Source organism: Nyctereutes procyonoides, unplaced genomic scaffold (assembly GCF_905146905.1).
Source record: "Nyctereutes procyonoides isolate TBG_1078 unplaced genomic scaffold, NYPRO_anot_genome, whole genome shotgun sequence".
Classification (NCBI taxonomy): Eukaryota; Metazoa; Chordata; class Mammalia; order Carnivora; family Canidae; genus Nyctereutes; species Nyctereutes procyonoides.
The window spans coordinates 24,238,492-24,256,637 of NW_026575044.1; the positions used below are offsets into that span (position 1 = coordinate 24,238,492).

At 36.8% G+C, this 18,146-nt stretch overlaps 1 non-coding gene across 1 annotated transcript; it reads right to left on the reverse strand.

The window, feature by feature from the left end:
- Positions 1-17,771: 17,771 nt before the first annotated feature.
- LOC129509187 (U6 spliceosomal RNA) lies at positions 17,772-17,876 on the reverse strand. The gene has a single exon (XR_008664300.1). It is a non-coding gene; the product is annotated as a U6 spliceosomal RNA (small nuclear RNA).
- Positions 17,877-18,146: the final 270 nt, after the last annotated feature.

Genomic DNA, 18,146 nt, shown 5'->3' on the forward strand with positions numbered 1-18,146 from the left:
GAGTTTCTAGGAGGCTAAACGACTAACTTTAGGTCTCTCAAACTTCTTACGTCCAGGCTATAATTGCTCATTCAAGCAAGATGTACAAATAGGAAACAGAAAAAACTTTAAAATCAAGCACAGGTAGTACACTTCTATAAGGACAAACTCCACAGAAATTTAGAAAAGAAAAGATTAACTGTGCTGGTTAGTCAAGGCAGACTTCATGGAAGAGGGAGCCTTCACATGAACCACACATGATACGTGAAATTTCATTTAGGGGAGAAAAGGAGGTCCTTCCCAACCATCAGAACATAAAGCCTGCCCTCAAGTTTGCCAGGAGCAATACTGTCGATGCAACCCCTAACAGTTGCAGCTTTAACTTTTTGCCCTGCAGCCTAGACAAGGAATAATGGAGGTTATTTTCCTGAAGTAGAGGCAACTGATGTCCCTAGGAATAGAGAAACTACCCTTAATTCAGTCTCTACAATTAAGATTAGTTCATTGTGATATTACTAATAAGTTGACTCCTTTAACCACAACCCATCTAACTAACTCAGATAGATACTGCCTCTTCACTACTGATAAGATTATCATTTCAGCAACCACAGCCTTCAAGGGACTCCTCACTTTATCTCCACTATGAGGCTGTATGCGTAATTTAGCCCTCTTGCCAGACCTGTTTTTTTTTCTTTCTTTCTTTTCCTCTTCTTTTTTCCCCCTTCAGTTGCTCACGTCCTTCCCCCAGGTATTCTTACTCTGTTACATTATTGCCAAGTTTCTCAAAACTCACCTACTTCCCTAGACTTTTCCCGGTTTAGAAATTCCCGCTTTCAGGGCAGCCCAGGTGGCGCAGCAGTTTAGTGCCACCTTCAGCCTAGGGCCTCATCCTGGAGACTGCGGATCGAGTCCCGCGTCGAGCTCCCTGCATGGAGCCTGCTTCTCCCTCTGCCTGTGTCTCTGCCTCTCTCTCTCTGTTTCTCTCATGAATAAATGAATAAAATCTTTTAAAAAAAAAAAAAGAAAGAAATTCTCGCTTTGGACAAAAACACCCTCTTGTTAAGGTCCCCTGTTCTAGGAGTGTATTTTCTAATGGGATGAGAGCAAATAATAAATTTATTCACATGAAGTTGCTAATGTCTGAAAGTGACTTAAAAAGCCAGCAAATATGAGACTGCCTTCAGAAAACTGAGCTCTGTGAGCCACATGATCTCTCTGGTATGAAGTGGAAGGTGGGCGGAGAGGATAGTGTTAGTGTTTACTATTGAAGACTGAACAAAGGCAAAGAGAAGAAGCAATGGTTGGCAGTGCCCATCCCAGGACTATTCAAGAGAAAAGGAGCTTTACTCTAAGGATGCTGACTATCTCAGCTTCTTAAGGCAGTCCTGGATTTGGTGAAGACAGCCTTGTCTATACCTACTCTACCATATCAGTAAGAGACTGAAGAGTTGAATTCATATGCTTCTTCAGGGCCCAGCTAACCCCTATGACACAGGCAATACTTACTTATTCTGTCTATAAAGATATCCCCGGTGATCATCTCACCCTTCTATGTACATGTGGCTTGTGGCTCCTCAAAATGTTACATTAAACGTGTTAAGCCAGACATTGGGGATCCTTCTGCACTTAACGAGGTAAATATACAGTCTGTGCTTCTGCAACAACTAGATGCTTCTGTGCCTTGGGGTAGGAGTGAGGGGAAAGAATATTCTGATTGGAATCACAGCATGCCTGTATGCAAATCAACAGTTAAAGGCGACTCTATAATTATGCTAAAATGACCCACTGTTAAACATTTCTCTTGTACTTTTCCTGACCCCCAGATAAAGAAGAAGTGGTTGTTAAATGGCATTGACCATCTATGTCCTAATCTATGAGGCAGCTCAGGCTATAGCTGTTGCAAAATGGTATGTCCCAGCCCTGTCCACGTCCAGATGGCTGGTTTAAAGCATCATGAAGTGAAATGAAAAAAAAAAAAAAAAAAAAGGAAAACATTAGTAGATAGAATTGTAGCTTGTTCATGGAAAATTAGAAGACGCACTCTTTGATTCTTTTGTGGCTCCCCACCCCCACCCCCCAAGTGGTTTAGAATTAAAATAGGGACAAAAAACATCTCTATATTTATTTGGCTCTGCCATATTAACCATAAAAAAGATCTAGCCTGTTCCAATCTTACCCAGCAGTAAACTATAAATCCAACTTCCCCTCTCTGCTGGGGAAATAAAATCCAAATACAGTAACATCCAAATAATTATCAAGAGTTGAGCTCTGCTGGCAGAGTGCAATGTACAAGATTCAATTTTAACTAGTGATTACAGACCGGCAACCTTCTAGCCCTGAATGTCAAACGGCCATGTCACTTTCTCCTGTCACGAAGTATGTCAGGACTCACCGCAGCCTGGTGACTTTTCATCAGAGGTAATGAATCTTGTACTCCTGAGATAGGAAATGTCACTGTGCCTCCCCGCCCCTCCCTCTCCCCCCACCTCACCCCTCATTCCTTCCTGCCACCTGTCCAGGTCCCAATAATTAGGAAAAGAATGTTGTGTGTGACACTGCTTCTCACATCCCCACCAGGGCCCTGCTACTGTCGATTTAAATTGTGTGGTCAGTACTCAATCCACAACCATACATGATGAAATGGCTACCTCAGTAGACAGTTTACGGGGCTGGAGTCTCATGTATCAAGTTCTCTTGTCCTTGAGCAATAAAATGGAAAAACAGTTAAGCTCTGACCTTATAGCCTGTATGGTTTGGGGCTCCAGTCCAACTCCTGATAACCTGCCTTTAAATCTTTCAAACTTGGGAGTTTTTTGTTTCTGACCTTTCTGTTGCTCAATGCCATTTGGGACATTAATGAGGGTGGAGCCTAGTATGTCTGTGTGGGTGGTGACAGAGAAGGAGAGTACATGGTTTGTGATGTCATCTGTTAACTCCAGAGTTCAGTGTCCAACATGGACAAGCATTTTACATTTTTTTTTGACCTAGTGAAAACATAGATGACACACACACACGTAGCCATTGGTTTCTGAAAATCTATTTCTTAAATTTCCTAAATTCTTAACATAAATCCATGAATCTTAGAGGTGTAGAGGTAGTACATATGAATTGAATTAGAAAGAAATATTTCCATTAGTGATAAGAAAATTCCCTTTATTTTTTATATATTTCATCATTTTTAAAAATATCAAATTCCTAATATGGTCAATATAGCATTGCTACTTATTAAGAGATATAATAAAGCAATATATGGCATGATCCCTGCCTCAGTTAATATGAACAATAAGACACTTGCATGATAGGTATAAAATAAGGAAATAGGTAGTAAAGACAGTCTTCTCAGTACAAATAACAATGCCCACAAGATATAAGTGAGTTAAAGTTATCTCAGATGAGAGAAAAGACATAAAACCAAATATGGTCTGTAGTCAACCAAGGGAAAGATATTAAGGTAACAGTGCACACAAATACAGGATTACACTGTTTGTTAGTGCTAGGAACACCTCTGTATCTGGTTGTAGTGATTAGGTATCCCATGGAACACAGCAGTAAATTATAGCTGGAGGTCAGTTAATCCACTGTCATCCAATATAAATCAGACAGATGGGAAGGCAAAATCAAGGCTAATCATAGTGTCAAAAATGGTTCCAAAGGAACTGTGGGCCAGCTAGTTTCCCTTGCTAAGTAGGCATTTTGTTTTTCTTGAAAATCTCAGGGTATTTTTTATGAATCAAGATTCTAGGAGAAACACTTAAAACTTAGTGTACCAGGACTTGTTAGAGAAAGTTTATTTCTAGATACAAGACTTGCCTTCCTTCCTTCTTTTTTTTCCCCTTCCTCTTCTCCCACCTTCCACCCTCCCCTCTGTTTCTCCCTCCCTCTCATACTATGTTTCAGATATTGGGCCAGGCATAAGCAATAAAACACTAAGCAAGGCTAACAGACTTCTTGTCATAATGTAGCCTAAAGCCTGGTGGAGAAAATGGGCAAGTATCCAGGCAATTACAATCCAATATGAGAGGAAAATGAGAGAGGCTGCAATATGCTAATGGGGCCCTAATAGGGGCACTTGGTCCAGACATAGGAAGGTAACAGGAAGGGCTTTCCAGAGGGGCCCCAAAGGTAAAAACAGGAAGTCTTTACCATTGATCTTCTAGGAAGCCATGAACCTCGGGTAGATTTCAAGTTCTTTGAGTGGAGTCTGAAATGTCCTCTATTAGCCACTAGAATGGGTCTCCTCACTGGGGTGATGGAAAATTATCCTTATTGTCATCAGTGTCTTTATCCTGCTATTTAACAGGACATTTAGAGGAGATCTTTAAGGACAGAAAAGGGCTGAATTTGAGGCCCACATAGTATGATTAGGGTTTTGTGTCATGATATTGCAAGGCATAAGCATACCTTCTCCTTTTCTGTGCCATTACAAATTCATTACAAGTAAATACTGGGTAGTAAAGTCAGAATTTTTTTCAAACCATCTCCTTGAAGCATTACAGAAAGTCGGTTTTCTAGTATCTATTCTCCTCATATCTATTTTTTAAATTTATTTTTATTTTCGTTTTAAATTCATTAAAAAATTGGGAGTCTACCATGTAGCTGGCCAAGTTCAAATTATTGAGGGACCCAAGAATAAATAAAAGCAATAGTTTCTTTCCATTATGTAACTTGTGGTCTAGAAGGGGAGACAGATGTAGACAAATAATCACAAAGCCATGTAGTACCTATGATGATATGTGAAGACTGACCCTGTATACTAAGTGGGGAATTGTGGTTCGGCTAAAGTTCATGGACATTAAAAAAAAAAAAAAAAGGCATAAGCCAGTATACCTGTTTTTGTTAAATAAGCAGCAACTGCCTTTCCAAAACATAGAGGCAATTCTCTACTGAAAATTAGTAGAGAGGAATCCCTGGGTGGCTTAGTGGTTTGGTGCCTGCCTTCGGCCCAGGGCATGATTCTGGAGACCCGGGATTGAGTCCCACATCGGGCTCCCTGCATGGAGCCTGCTTCTCCCTCTGCATGTGTCTCTGCCTTTCTCTCTCTTTCTCTGTGTGTGTGTCTCATGAATAAATAAATAAAATCAGAAGAAAGAAAGAAAGAAAGAAAGAAAGAAAGAAAGAAAGAAAGAAAGAAAGAAAGAAAGAGAAAGAAAGAAAGAAAGAAAGAAAGAAGAAGAAAGAAAGAAAGAAAGAAAGAAAGAAAGAAAGAAAGAAAGAAAGAAGAAAGAAAGAAAGAAAGAAAGAAAGAAAGAAAGAAAGAAAGAAAGAAAGAAAGAAAGAAAAAGAAAGAAGGAGGCAGGGAGGAAGGAAGGAAATTAGTAGAACCATCTGTAACTTCACAGATAGGATAGGTGCTATTCTGGATCCTGTGATGATCCTGAACAGTGCAGAAGTGAGGGAGGTGATAAGTGTGGCAAACAAAAAGAATGTGCCAGAATGCTCCTTAAATGCACAAGATGCATGACAGACATACATTTCAGGAAGCTTCTTATAAGTCAAACAATTAAATTGCAAATGTCCTCCTTTCATCACCAACACTTAGGTCCTGGTCATTCTTATCTTCAAGTCAGAATAAATGAAATATATTTCTTTGGGGACAAAGAGACTCCCTGCTCATTGGAGCTAAGAAAACTGATGTCTTAGTGTTTGTACAAGCAGTCACCAAAGGGACACAACCTCCTTGAAATGCAGGTGTGTCTGGGACAAAGGTAAATGATCACAGGGAAGTCAAACTCACTAACTGGCACACAAGAACATATAACAAGAGAAAACTATTTTGTATGATACTGTAATGGTGGTTACACATCATTATACATTTGTCAAAACACACAGGATATACAGTGTAAAGAGTGAAACCTAATGGAAACCGTGGACTTTAGTTAATAATGATCTATCAATATTGGCTCATCAATTCTAACAAATGTTCCACACTAGTGCAAGATGTTAATAATTGAGGAAATGGAGTGAGTGTTAAGGAAGTTTATGAGAACCCTCTATACTTTTCCCTCAGTTTTTTCATTAACATAAAACTGTTCAAAAGTGTATTTTTAAAAATACTTGTTATACTGTATAGTGGTTATTCATATAATCTTGGTCTTCTAGTTAGTCTAAAGCTATGAGATGCTTATATTTTTAAAATTCTTCTATTTGGTAACTTAATAAAAATTGTTGCATGATATAAAAAAAATCTAGGGTTTAGGAAATACTTCTCCATTATAAAATATAAAACTGAGATGCTTAGGAATTAGCTGGCAAAAGAAGAATGGCAGCAGTCTGAGTGGCAGTTCCAGGCAGAGATGACACATTGTACAAAGGTCTGGGTGCAAAAGCAGGTTCATTTAACAATCTCAAAGTACCTCTTCTCATGAATGGCCTTTGGGGAAACTAAACCATGACCTTGGTCCACTGCTGTGGGAATATGCAAATCAAGATCCTTATGACTCCATATTCAATGTCCTGAGATAGTCTTTCCTGGAATGTCTATTTAGCTACATTCATGCTACTGTCTTTGATTCTGGAAAAAAAATTAAATTCTGATAATCGGGGGAAAAAAATGCTCTTTTACTTGAAGCCAAAAAACAGCATCATGAATATCCTATTTAAATGCAAACTTCAGAAATTATATTTCTAAGAGGACTAATTAATAATTGTAAAGTGCTTTGAAGATGGAAAGTGCTAAATTAACGTCAATATTTATTTATTAATAATCAGAGGAAGTGATGCTGCCATCTTGAAGTTGCCTCTTTCACAATCAAGTACTGACTGCTACCATGATTTCACCCTCTTAATTGCCTTCTCCAGCCACTATTGCCATGTGGGAATTCCAGACTTTATGCTTGTGTTTAGTATCTTATTATTTAAAAATATCACTAGTTCTATATACACGATTGAAAAGAATTTCTACACATTGTGTGCAGTGAAGCTATGCATTACAATGAAAATTCAGCCATCAGATAAAAAGAAACTATACTTAATAGTTAATACCAAGCACAGGATCCATAGAGTAGGAGCTAAGTAACAAAATTTTGAATGAATAAATGAATGAAAAACAAATTAACCCAGTTTCTTTTTATATAAAGTATAAATAAATGTTTCCTTTAGCCTCCACCTTATATGTATTTGTATCACTTGGGAACCTACTTCATATATTAACTACTCAAAAATATGTTTTTTTATTTCTTGAATGCTAGGTTGCAATCTTCATTGTCATATATATTGTTTAGCATTCCACATGCATATTTTGTTACTTCCAATTATGTTTGAAGATATGCCAATGGAAAGGGAAGTTTAAAAAAAAACTCAACAAATAATTAAAATATTTAAAATGAGGGAAGGGAGAAGAAATGGGTAGGAAATATCAGAAAGGGAGACAGAACATGAAGACTCCTAACTCTGAGAAATGAACTAGGGGTGGTGGAAGGGGAGGAGCGTGGGGGGTGGGGATGAAGGGTGACGGGCACTGAGGGGGGCACTTGACAGGATGAGCACTGGGTGTTATTCTGTATGTTGGCAGATTGAACACCAATAAAAAATAAATTTATTATAAAATAATAAAAAGATAAAATATTTAAAATGCCCAAATAGCTGGCATAACTGAGATCAAATCTCAAGAGGGCTTCTCAGCTTTCTAATTTTAGAGTTATGTATTTTGCACTATCCACAATGAATACTGTTGCAAGAAAGGTTGACACAGCCTGGAGTCCATGGCTCAGCTTCTACCTTATAATCTCCTACTAGCTATAGTCAGGACCTGGTGTGAGACATACCCATCTAAAGCAGTGTTGGTTACTAGTCAGAAATCACAACCCTTTCTTAGGAATAGCACATATCTTTAGTCAACTAGACATAGGGACCAGAAGAATGGAGCTGGCAAAAGAACAGTAGATAGTAAAAATTCACTTATAATTTCAAATTGTGGTCTTCAAAACCAAGATTCAGATAAGGGGAAGATTACAAGTGAACATGGGGACCAAGAGAGAAACACCAGTGTGAATCTGGCATATCAGGTCCTCTCTGATTTGGAAGGCTGAGAGAAGGCCCATTTTTTTACTAAATAAATGCATTTTATTTTATTTTATTTTATTTATTTTTATTTTTTTAAGATTTTATTTATTTATTCATGAGAGACACAGAGAGAGAGAGAGACAGAGACACAGGCAGAGGGAGAAGCAGGCTCCATGCAAGGAGCCCGATGTGGGACTCGATCTCGGGTCCCCAGGATCACACCCTGGGCTGCAGGAGGCGCTAAACCACATGCACCACCGGGGCTTCCCTTTATTTTTTTAATATTTATTTATTTATTTATTTATTTATTTATTTATTTGAGAGGAAGTGGGGGGCAGAGGGAGATAATCTGAAGCAGAGTCCCTGCTGAGTGTGGAGCCCAACATGGGGCTCGATCTCATGACCCTGAAATCATGAGTTGGAAAATCAAGAGTTGGCTGCTCAACAGACTGGTCCACCCAGGTGCCCCCTAAATAAATGTATTTTAAACACCATGCACCCAAAGCCTTAAATTAGACTATAATTTAAGATACACTTATATAGAACTTTGAAGATTCAAAATTCTGATTGTTCTTAAGGAACCTCTACAAATAGTACTTAGGCTAAAACACTCAGTAAATGAGTAACAACTCAACCACTTGTCCAGTCTTGCCATCTCCATGGGACTTTGCTCAATTATTTACCATACACTCAATTACTTCCAGACAATTATACATAGCATTATACATCATATATGTGTGTGTGTGTGTGTGTATATATATATATATATCATACAATATAATGCTATATTATATGTTTAGTTAAAAAGCTTTCACACATAGGGACACCTGGGTGGCTTAGCAGTTAAGCGTCTGCCTTTTGGCTCAGGACGTGATCCTGGAGTCCCAGGATCAAGTGACACATCAGGCTTCCTGCAGGGAGCCAGCTTCCTCCTCTGCCTATGTCTCTGCCTCTGTGTGTGTGTGTGTCTCTCATGAATAAAAAAATAAAATCTTAAAAAAAAAAAAAAAGCTTTCACACATAAAAGAAAAAAAGTAGTTGAAAATTTTAAAGATAGTTATATAGAAAGTACATGCCTCTTGATAAAAAACTGATTCTGAAGGAAGCAAGAAACCTGTACAGATATTTCCATATAGGCAATTTAGAAAGTTTGCCAAGAGCTAAGCATACCACCTTTGTGACCAACAATATTTTGTGGTCTAAGACACCATTCATTTATTACCATGTGACAGACAAATGCAAATACACAAATGTATTCTGTTGGGAATACAACTACAATGAGATAAACATGTTTTTTCATATTTGTAAATTTAATCTCATCTACGAGATAACTAGTTGCTTAAAGAAGGGTTCAGTTCTTGCTTAAGACTTCTGCATATTGCCAGATATACACTCAGAATGGACTATAGTTGACTGATCAACATAAAGCAGACAGCAAACAATAAAAGGCAGTCTATAGCAAAATTCTAACATTAGTGCAACAGATGCATAGGAACCCAGAAGGAGAATTCCTAGCTTTACTATTTTGAACTATCTGAAAGCCCCAATATTTAGAATTATGGAATGAAGTTTATTTAAATAAAACAAGTTAAGTCCTAAGGCCAACTCAAATAACTGTACATGATGAAAACAATACCATTAAGCTTATTTTCCTGTCTTTACCTATCTTGTTATAATGTTCAGTACAACTGCCCATACTAGCTGGGTGGTTTCAATGGCTACCTTTCCACTCCTCCAAACATTCATTGCAAATATCATTTAGGAAAGGCTCGGCATCTCTTCAGTTTCCCACTTCAATTTCCCTGCTTTTCTTTGGTTTCCCACATATTTACCTGTTTATTAAAAAGTGAATTTCTCTAAAATAAGCATTCTTTTTTTTTTTAAAGATTTTATTTACTCATTTGAGACAGAGAGAGCACAGCCAGAGGGAGGAGCGGACTCCGCACTGAGCAGGGAATCTGATACAGGGCTTGATCTCAGGACCCTGGGATCATGACCTAAGCCTAAGGCAGATGCTTAACTGAGTAAGCCACCCAGGTGTCCTGATAATAAGCATTTAAATAAATATTCATTTCTTTTTGGTTTGGTGTCTCCCTATAAGGGCTTTTCAGATACCCTCTTCCTCCTCATATTCACAAGCGATACACTATGGTCACCGAGCAGGGCCCGGCATCATAGTACAGCCACTTTGGGGAACCCATTTGTGGGGTAACGAGGGACAGTTGAAGAGGAAGGGGGAAGCTACCTCAAAATGCCATCCAAGAAATTACCTGTAAAAGATAAAATTATATCTCTACTACTGAGAAATTATTTTGAAATAAAGTTATTAAGAGATTCTCTGGAATTTTATTTTTGAGCTAAACACTGTTCCAGTTTGAGGCAAATTTTAGAGTACTTTAATAGCTACCTTCTTTTGCTCTACATTTTTCCTCCTCTTCCTCAACTCATTGTCACAACACTTGTGCTTCATACTAAATAAGATCTTCCACCTATATTCTGACACCCATTTCACAATTTTGTGGTGAGGATGCTTCCACCCAGAGGGAAATCAACAATACTGAACTGCTGGATATTTCATTTCCCACATCTTTTATGTAGTGTCCTCAATTATATCCTCTTTTTTCAATTCTTAAAGCACTTCTGGTCATTGTCACATTGTCATTTGAAACATGTGTGTCCTAGTAAATACTTTGGATTTTCCAAGAAGGTAAATGACAATTTTGGAAAATTTTCTTGAGGACAGGAACTATGTTGTATGCTTTCAAATTTTCTGTCATTACTGGCACAGAACTAGGTATATTAGAGATGATAAGATTTTACTTGATATTTGATTGACAGATTTATTGACTGGCTGAATCTTTATGGTAGAGACTGCAGCAGAGACAATTGTTCTTTCAATTTGTTGTGCACTGTGCTTTGTAGATAGCTGGTCTAAACACAATTACAACAGAATTCTGAATAGAGGGAGAGACTTCTAAGGAATAATATTGGAATGTTATATGATATGATTTATAATTATAATGAAAATAGATTCTATCATATTTCACAACTTCATATAGGTTAATATAAATTTGTGTTTTTCTTTTACTTTTACAATAAAACAAAAAAATTCTTTCATTGCAAAGACATAGGAAAATTGTACAGTCTCCTATACACATACATTTGGACACACACATATACACATACACACACACACACACACACACACACACACACAAACCCCTCTATATATCAAATAAATACCACACGAAACACCAAGCATCTTTGTTGGGTCTTTGACAGCTAAATTAGATTAATTTAAGTTAAGTTAAATCAAATACCTTGCTTTGTATATTTAAGTTGCCATTCAAATAGTACAGATTTTTCTGCCTGTCATTTAGAATGAATTCAGTACCACAAGTTTTCCATTGAATGAACAGAGCTAACTGAGGGCATCCAAGAAGAAACCTTCATAGATAATTGGCTCGCTCGGGGAACTAGTGTAGCGGAACATGATTCCAGATTGAATCAAATTCTGGAGCTCTCCTGAAAAGAAGACTAAAGAATGGGGGGAAAACAAGGTTATATGCCAATTAAAGAATGATTTGTACTTTTGTTTTTATTAAAATGTATTTCTTCTCCTCTAATACAAATTTCTTTATGAAAATATATAAGAAAACTTGATCTCTATATTTTTTTACATATTATGAAGTGGAATAAGAGAAAATGTCTGTTAACTGGAAGAATAATGAGCACACAAATTAATGAGGATTCTATTTTCTCTTTTTTTTTTAATTTTGGAAAAAAAGTTAGTTTAAAGGAAACGTTGGTAGAATTGTCACCATCATTAGGCACATGGAAGTTCTATAAGGAAATTTATCTCCTGTGAAATTTAACACATCACTGACAACATCAGAGGTTAAAATGGGCTTTGGGTCCAAAAAAATATAATTATCCTTGATATTAAAAGTTGAAATAAAATTACATTTAGTCAATCAATTTTGCTTCATATTTGTGAATACAACCCTAAGATTAAAATTGGTCCTTTATAATTTACCCCAGCTAACTCTCTATTATCTATCTACCTATCTATCCAATGTCCATCTAACCATCATTTATTTTTCATCATAATATATTCACATTTCTAATAACATACTGTTTTATCATTCATATTTACATATTTTAAAAATATATTTTGGTGTCTATTATCTATCTAAAGCCACACAATATCATCTCTAAAGACACAAAGACTTATCCATGCAAAGATACCTAAATACTTTGTGAGAAACAAAGATATTTGTCATCAATTATGTTGCTGGTCTGTATCCTATGTGGTCTACATAGTAATCATAAAAACTGTTTCTGTTTTATAATCCTGAGACTAGATGCCTTTGTGAGTTGAGACTAGTTACCTCTTTCTTCATCACTCCATCAAATGTGTATTTTTCTTACTCTTCTGCAAGATCCTTGGTTCCTCTGAGGGCACTGCTTTATTCATCACTGAATTTTCTATAACATTAGCAGAATTAATTGTATATAACATGTGTCTATTGTATCTTCAATAAATTAATGAATCATCCATGTCTGGTTTCAATGGATGGGAGGAGACTGAAATTTCAATTTGAGACATTCTTTTCTATTTTTCCTATAGGCATACTAAGGTTACTAATATGGTATAGCCTGAATATCTGATGCTACTCTGTTTTAAGTAATAATGGGATGTTACCTTTCTCTAAACAAACTGAGCATTTAGTTTTACTGTTTTAGACCAAAGAATAGATGGTGTAAGGCTTCCACCTGATTGCAGAGTCCTGTTCACTGCCATCTTTCAAGTGCCACCCCTGAAAGTTGTGCAGTGCTCAGACTGACAGCCCTGGCTGTAGTATCTTCCCTTTCCTCACAATTCAAAGACCAAGCAGGTTCCAGCTGACCTAATCTGTGTTATAAGCATTGTAACTTATGTTGCATAGTATTGTTACAGGAAGATATTTCCTTCTCTCACTCTGTGCACTTGGAAGCTAGAAACACAGGGATTTAACAGATTCTTAGAATACTGAAGGTGATGATAATTGATAATGAAAACAAAAACAAAAACACAGCTCTGCTGAGTATAATAACTAAGCCATATATAGCAATGGTTTGGGGTACTCTCTAGTAACATTAGTGACTTTAGCCACAGAATGACCTCTCCTTTGGCAAAATGGCTAAATGGGAGACTTTATTATAAATGCAGTATAGTGTAGGTGTAGAAACAAACACATTAGTAAACAAAATGCTTTAAAAGGTATAGTTATCTAAAGAAACATCCAGCAATGAACTGAAGGATCAGTGGTGATTCATATTTTTTGTTACTTTTGAAAGAGAATTGGAAGAGTAGAAAAATACCCTCAAGTTCTCCTGTGAGAAAATCAATGGAAAGATTTGGAACTGTAATTAGGCAAGATGACTTGCCAGATGGCATAATTTAAAATATTTTTATTAAGAAAGTATTTGCATTTTATAGGCAAAAAAAAAGTGATTAACAGGAACTTTTGGCCACCTCCAGCATACTTTCAATAAATGGATACTATGCCCTGCCATAGGCCATGACAGAACTGGCTGGCAAGCTGTCATTATTTCCCATCCTAACATGTGCTCTCCAGTGAGGGTAAGTGTTGCCTTGATTTTGTGGGTCCAAGGGATAAGATGAAAAAAAAAATTAACTGCAACCATAAATAAACTGTATCTTTTTAGTTCTAAACAATTTATACTGGCACTTACAAAATACTGTCATTCCTTTCTTCCTTCCCATCACTGCATTAAATGTGTACTTATTTCTCTCCTGCCATATAACAGGTCTCTTTGAGGGTAATGCCTTAGCCACTATCAAATTTTCCATAATTTTTACTATAATGCATTGCATAGCTTATATCTATTAGATCTTTGATAAGCACATAAATCATTCATGTTTGGTTTTCAATGGATAGCATGTAGGACGAGACTCAGTTTTTAATTTCATATATTCTATTTTATAAAGTATATTGTGCACAAAAGCAGAGCTGGGAACGTTAGCCTTTAACTCTAATAATCATATAGGCCACTTTCAGTTGACTTATCCCCATCTATTCCTCCCTGCTCCAGTATTCTCCAGTACTTCAGGCACCTTGCCCTACAAGTACTTTAGCTTTGACCAACAGCTTTTCTCCTTAGATGCAATCTAGTATTTGACTCTAGCCTGATACACAGCATAGAGCTCAAATTGGAGAAACCTTTTGTTCCTTCTTCTCTTCATCTACACTGGACGGTACCCAACAGTCCACTCTTCAAAAAAAAAGAAAAAAAGAAAAAGAAAAAGAAAGAAAGGAAAGAAGAAAGAAAAGAAGAAAGAAAGAAAGAAAGAAAGAAAGAAAGAAAGAAAGAAAGAAAGAAAGAAAAAGAAAGAAAGAAAGAAAAAACATTAAGAAATATGGGGTCAAAAGAGGCTTGGGTATGCGATATTGAGTAAGACAGATTGGTATAAATGACAAGAAGATTCAAATGAGTTATCAGAGAGGGAGGATGCAGAGGCATATAACAGACACGAGACTACATCATGAAAAGTCTGGAAGTTTAGGGAGGGCAAAAGCAGGGTGAGTTAATAAAAGCAGGTGGACAGAAGGGAGGTTTGGATGGATTATGAAAACCATGCTGCTGTTGGCACCGGACATTTGGAGTAGGCACGATTTTATATACCCAGCAAAGGATAGATGTAAGCACCGATAAATCACCCAACAGCACTTGTGAAAATATTTTTCAGAAGTACCAGATGTATTCTTACAAGAACTGAGGAAAACGACTTTGGGGATAATTATAGATGCAGGAAACTACAAGAATAAAACCTGAATTCAAGATTCTTTGAGATACAACATCTTCTAAAATGCAAACAGAAAACCTACTAAAATATTTTAGCTTTTCTGATAATTACTACTTTTATTGTTTTTTAGTTTCTTTTAAATTAGGCCATTGTAACAAGGTACACTCAAAACCAGAACTTCTGGGGATCCCTGGTTGGCTCAGCTATTTAGCACCTGCCTTCAGCCCAGGGCATGATCCTGGAGTCCCAGGATGGAGTCCCACGTCAGGCTCCCTGCATAGAGCCTGCTCCTCGTTCTGCCTGTGTCTCTGCCTCTCTCTCTCTCTCTCTCTCTCTCTCTCTCTCTCTGTGTGTGTGTGTGTGTCTCATGAATAAATAAATAAAATCTTAAAAAAAAAAAACAGAACTTCTAGTTTAATAATGGAATTTTGCATTGGTGATATCCACCTTTTTCCAAGACCCTGTTTTGTTTTGTTTTGTTTTGTTTTAAGAGATATGGCAAGAGAAAGGGTCATTGATTCAAATACTGACTTTCATTTGCCTTCTAATTTCCTATTATATTATTTTCAAACAGCTTAAAACCATGAAAAGATGTCAATGTGCCTTGTGTCCAGGAAACAATAAAAATATCTACCTGTGTTCACGTTATCCAAACTCAGCACTTATGGCCCTCAATGAGAACATACTGGATGGCACCACAGAAGTGCAAAGTGCAATGCAGTTCTTGGTTTTCTGCAAGTGCACAGGGTGATTTCTAGTTTAACATGGCGATCAAGTGCCTGCATTTGCCTCTCTTCTCATTAAAATAAGTGAGAATAAAAACAGAACTAAACCCATAAAGCCTAATAGGAAAGGGACTGGAAGAAGGGCCATCATTCAACATTAGATGTCACAGCATTTCTGGAAGATGAAAAATGGATGAGAATCATACAATTGAACAAGGAAGACTGAGGAATCCGCAGCCCAAAATTAACACAGGAAAGGATGGTAGAGAAAGAAATAGCTAATTTTCTAGGCAGAACCCCTAAAACTTCTGGAATAAAATTAGAAAGAATGGAGGGTACGATTAGGAAAACAAGCCAAAGCTGGTAGAAAGAAATAGAAAGTCTGACTGAAATTCTGTTTCTAGAACACGAAGCCAATCACTTCCCTGCTCCTCTCCCCTCTCTCCCACATTTCTATCTGGATATAACAACAGTACAGGAAACCTCACACTGCTTCAAGGCAAAAGAAAACAAAGCAAAATGATAATCACCATAACAAAAACAATGACCCATACGTTAAGAAATGTACTGCATTGAGTGGGGAGAAATAGGACTACTAGCTGGGTGCTAGCCCCACAGAATAAACTTCTCCCCATTTTAGTAATCCCTTATCAAAAACCTGGCTCCTCAATGATTTAAGTACACACCTGGCCAGGTTAGCCTCCTCACTGAAGGAAAAACCTTGTAAGGAAAACAAGCATGCAAATACAGTGCAGAGAAGATCCAATCCACTCCCTGGAAAAGCCAACTGAGTATTTCCTGTCTTAAAAATGCACAAATAACTTATAATCACTCACGCATATAAAGAAAATTAGCAGCATTAAAATGGCAAATAAACAAAACAATCCCAGTGGAAACAGAAATAACTCACTGAAGAGAAGAAACTTGAAAAAACCTAATTAGTATTCTCAGAGAGATTTGAAAGATTATACCGAAAAACCGAAACAAAAACAAACACAATAACACAATAAGATAAAGTCAAAGAACTCTACATAAGTATAGAGCAAAAGGACAGAGACAGAAAATATGTGATAAAATATAAAAGGCCTAAGAGGATAATCATTAATACCAGACATCCCACAAATATGATCTCTAAAAGAAGAAAACAGAAAAGAGAAGGGAAGAAATACACAAAATAAAACACAGGAAAAATTTTGTAGGACGTGAATCTATTTAAAGGGTACCCTGCTTACATACAAGAATGGGTGAAAACATACCCATTCTAAACATAACATCAGAAAATCTGAGAACTTAGGAGAAAAAAAAAAGTCATCTCAAATTTTGCCAGTTGCTGTATCAGAGGACTGACAGCTATACAGTTAGATGCCTGGATCTGAGAACAATTTGCTTCCCTGCTGCTCAATTAATTGGCCAAAGCTAGTCCCTTGGCTTCACAGCCACAAGTGGTACAAAGGTTCAATAATTCCATGTGCGTAGAAGGCAGAGAGGAGGAAAAGTTATTTGTGAACAGAACTAATAGAACAACAATTGCTTCTACATACCTTTATGAATAGCTTGTATATGATATTATTCCAGTACAATGAGGGTGAAAATTGAGATGTGAAAAAACGTATTAATTTTATATGGAAGTCAAGAGATATGAAAAGTTGAATAGGAGATAGTTTATATTTTTTTATTGTGATAAAATATGCATACTAAAATTTATCATTTTAGGGGATCCCTGGGTGGCTCAGCAGTTTAGTGCCTGCCTTTGGCCCAGGGCGCGATCCTGGAGTCCCGGATCAAGTCCCACGTCAGTCTCCCAGGATGGAGCCTGCTTCTCCCTCCTCCTGTGTCTCTGCCTCTCTCTCTCTCTCTCTCTCTATGTCTATCATAAATAAACAGATCTTTTTAAAAAATAATAATAAAATAAAATTTACCATTTTAAGAATTTTTAAGAATATACGGTTTAGTGATATTAAGTATATATCCACATTGTTGCACAGACATCATCACCATTCATCTCCAGAACTTTTTCATCATTCCAAACTAAATTTCCATATCCATTAAACAACAAGTCCTATTTTCCCCACTTCCCAGCCCCTGACAACCATCATTCTGCTTTCTGTCTCAATGATTTGATTACTTTAGGTATCTCACAAGGGTAGAATCATAAAATATTTGTCCTTTTGTTTCTTGCTTATTTCACTTAGCCTCATGTTTCCAAGAGTCTTCCCTTAAAGTACAATCTTTTTTAAGGCAGAACAATATTCCATAAAAATATGCAATGCATCATTAATTTGCATGTCATCCTTGAGCAGGGGTCATGATCATATCTGTTATCATTCCAATTTTAACATATGTGCTGCTGAAGCAAGTACTGAAGACTTAACCTACTGGAAAACTAAAATATTAGCTAAGAGTTAAGTAGAAGAAGGGAAATTGAGGTCATGGAAGTTAGCTAAGTCTTCATCTTTAATAGCAGTAAATGATAATGCCTATGTTTCATAAATCAAGAAAAAGTTACACCAACACCTTGCTTACAGCTATGGATAAAACCTCCACAAGAACAAGAATTTTTAAAACTAACAAGAATAAGGGCAAGGTAATTGGAGAGGTAGAGTCAGGGAGAGGTGTTATTTTAAGCATTA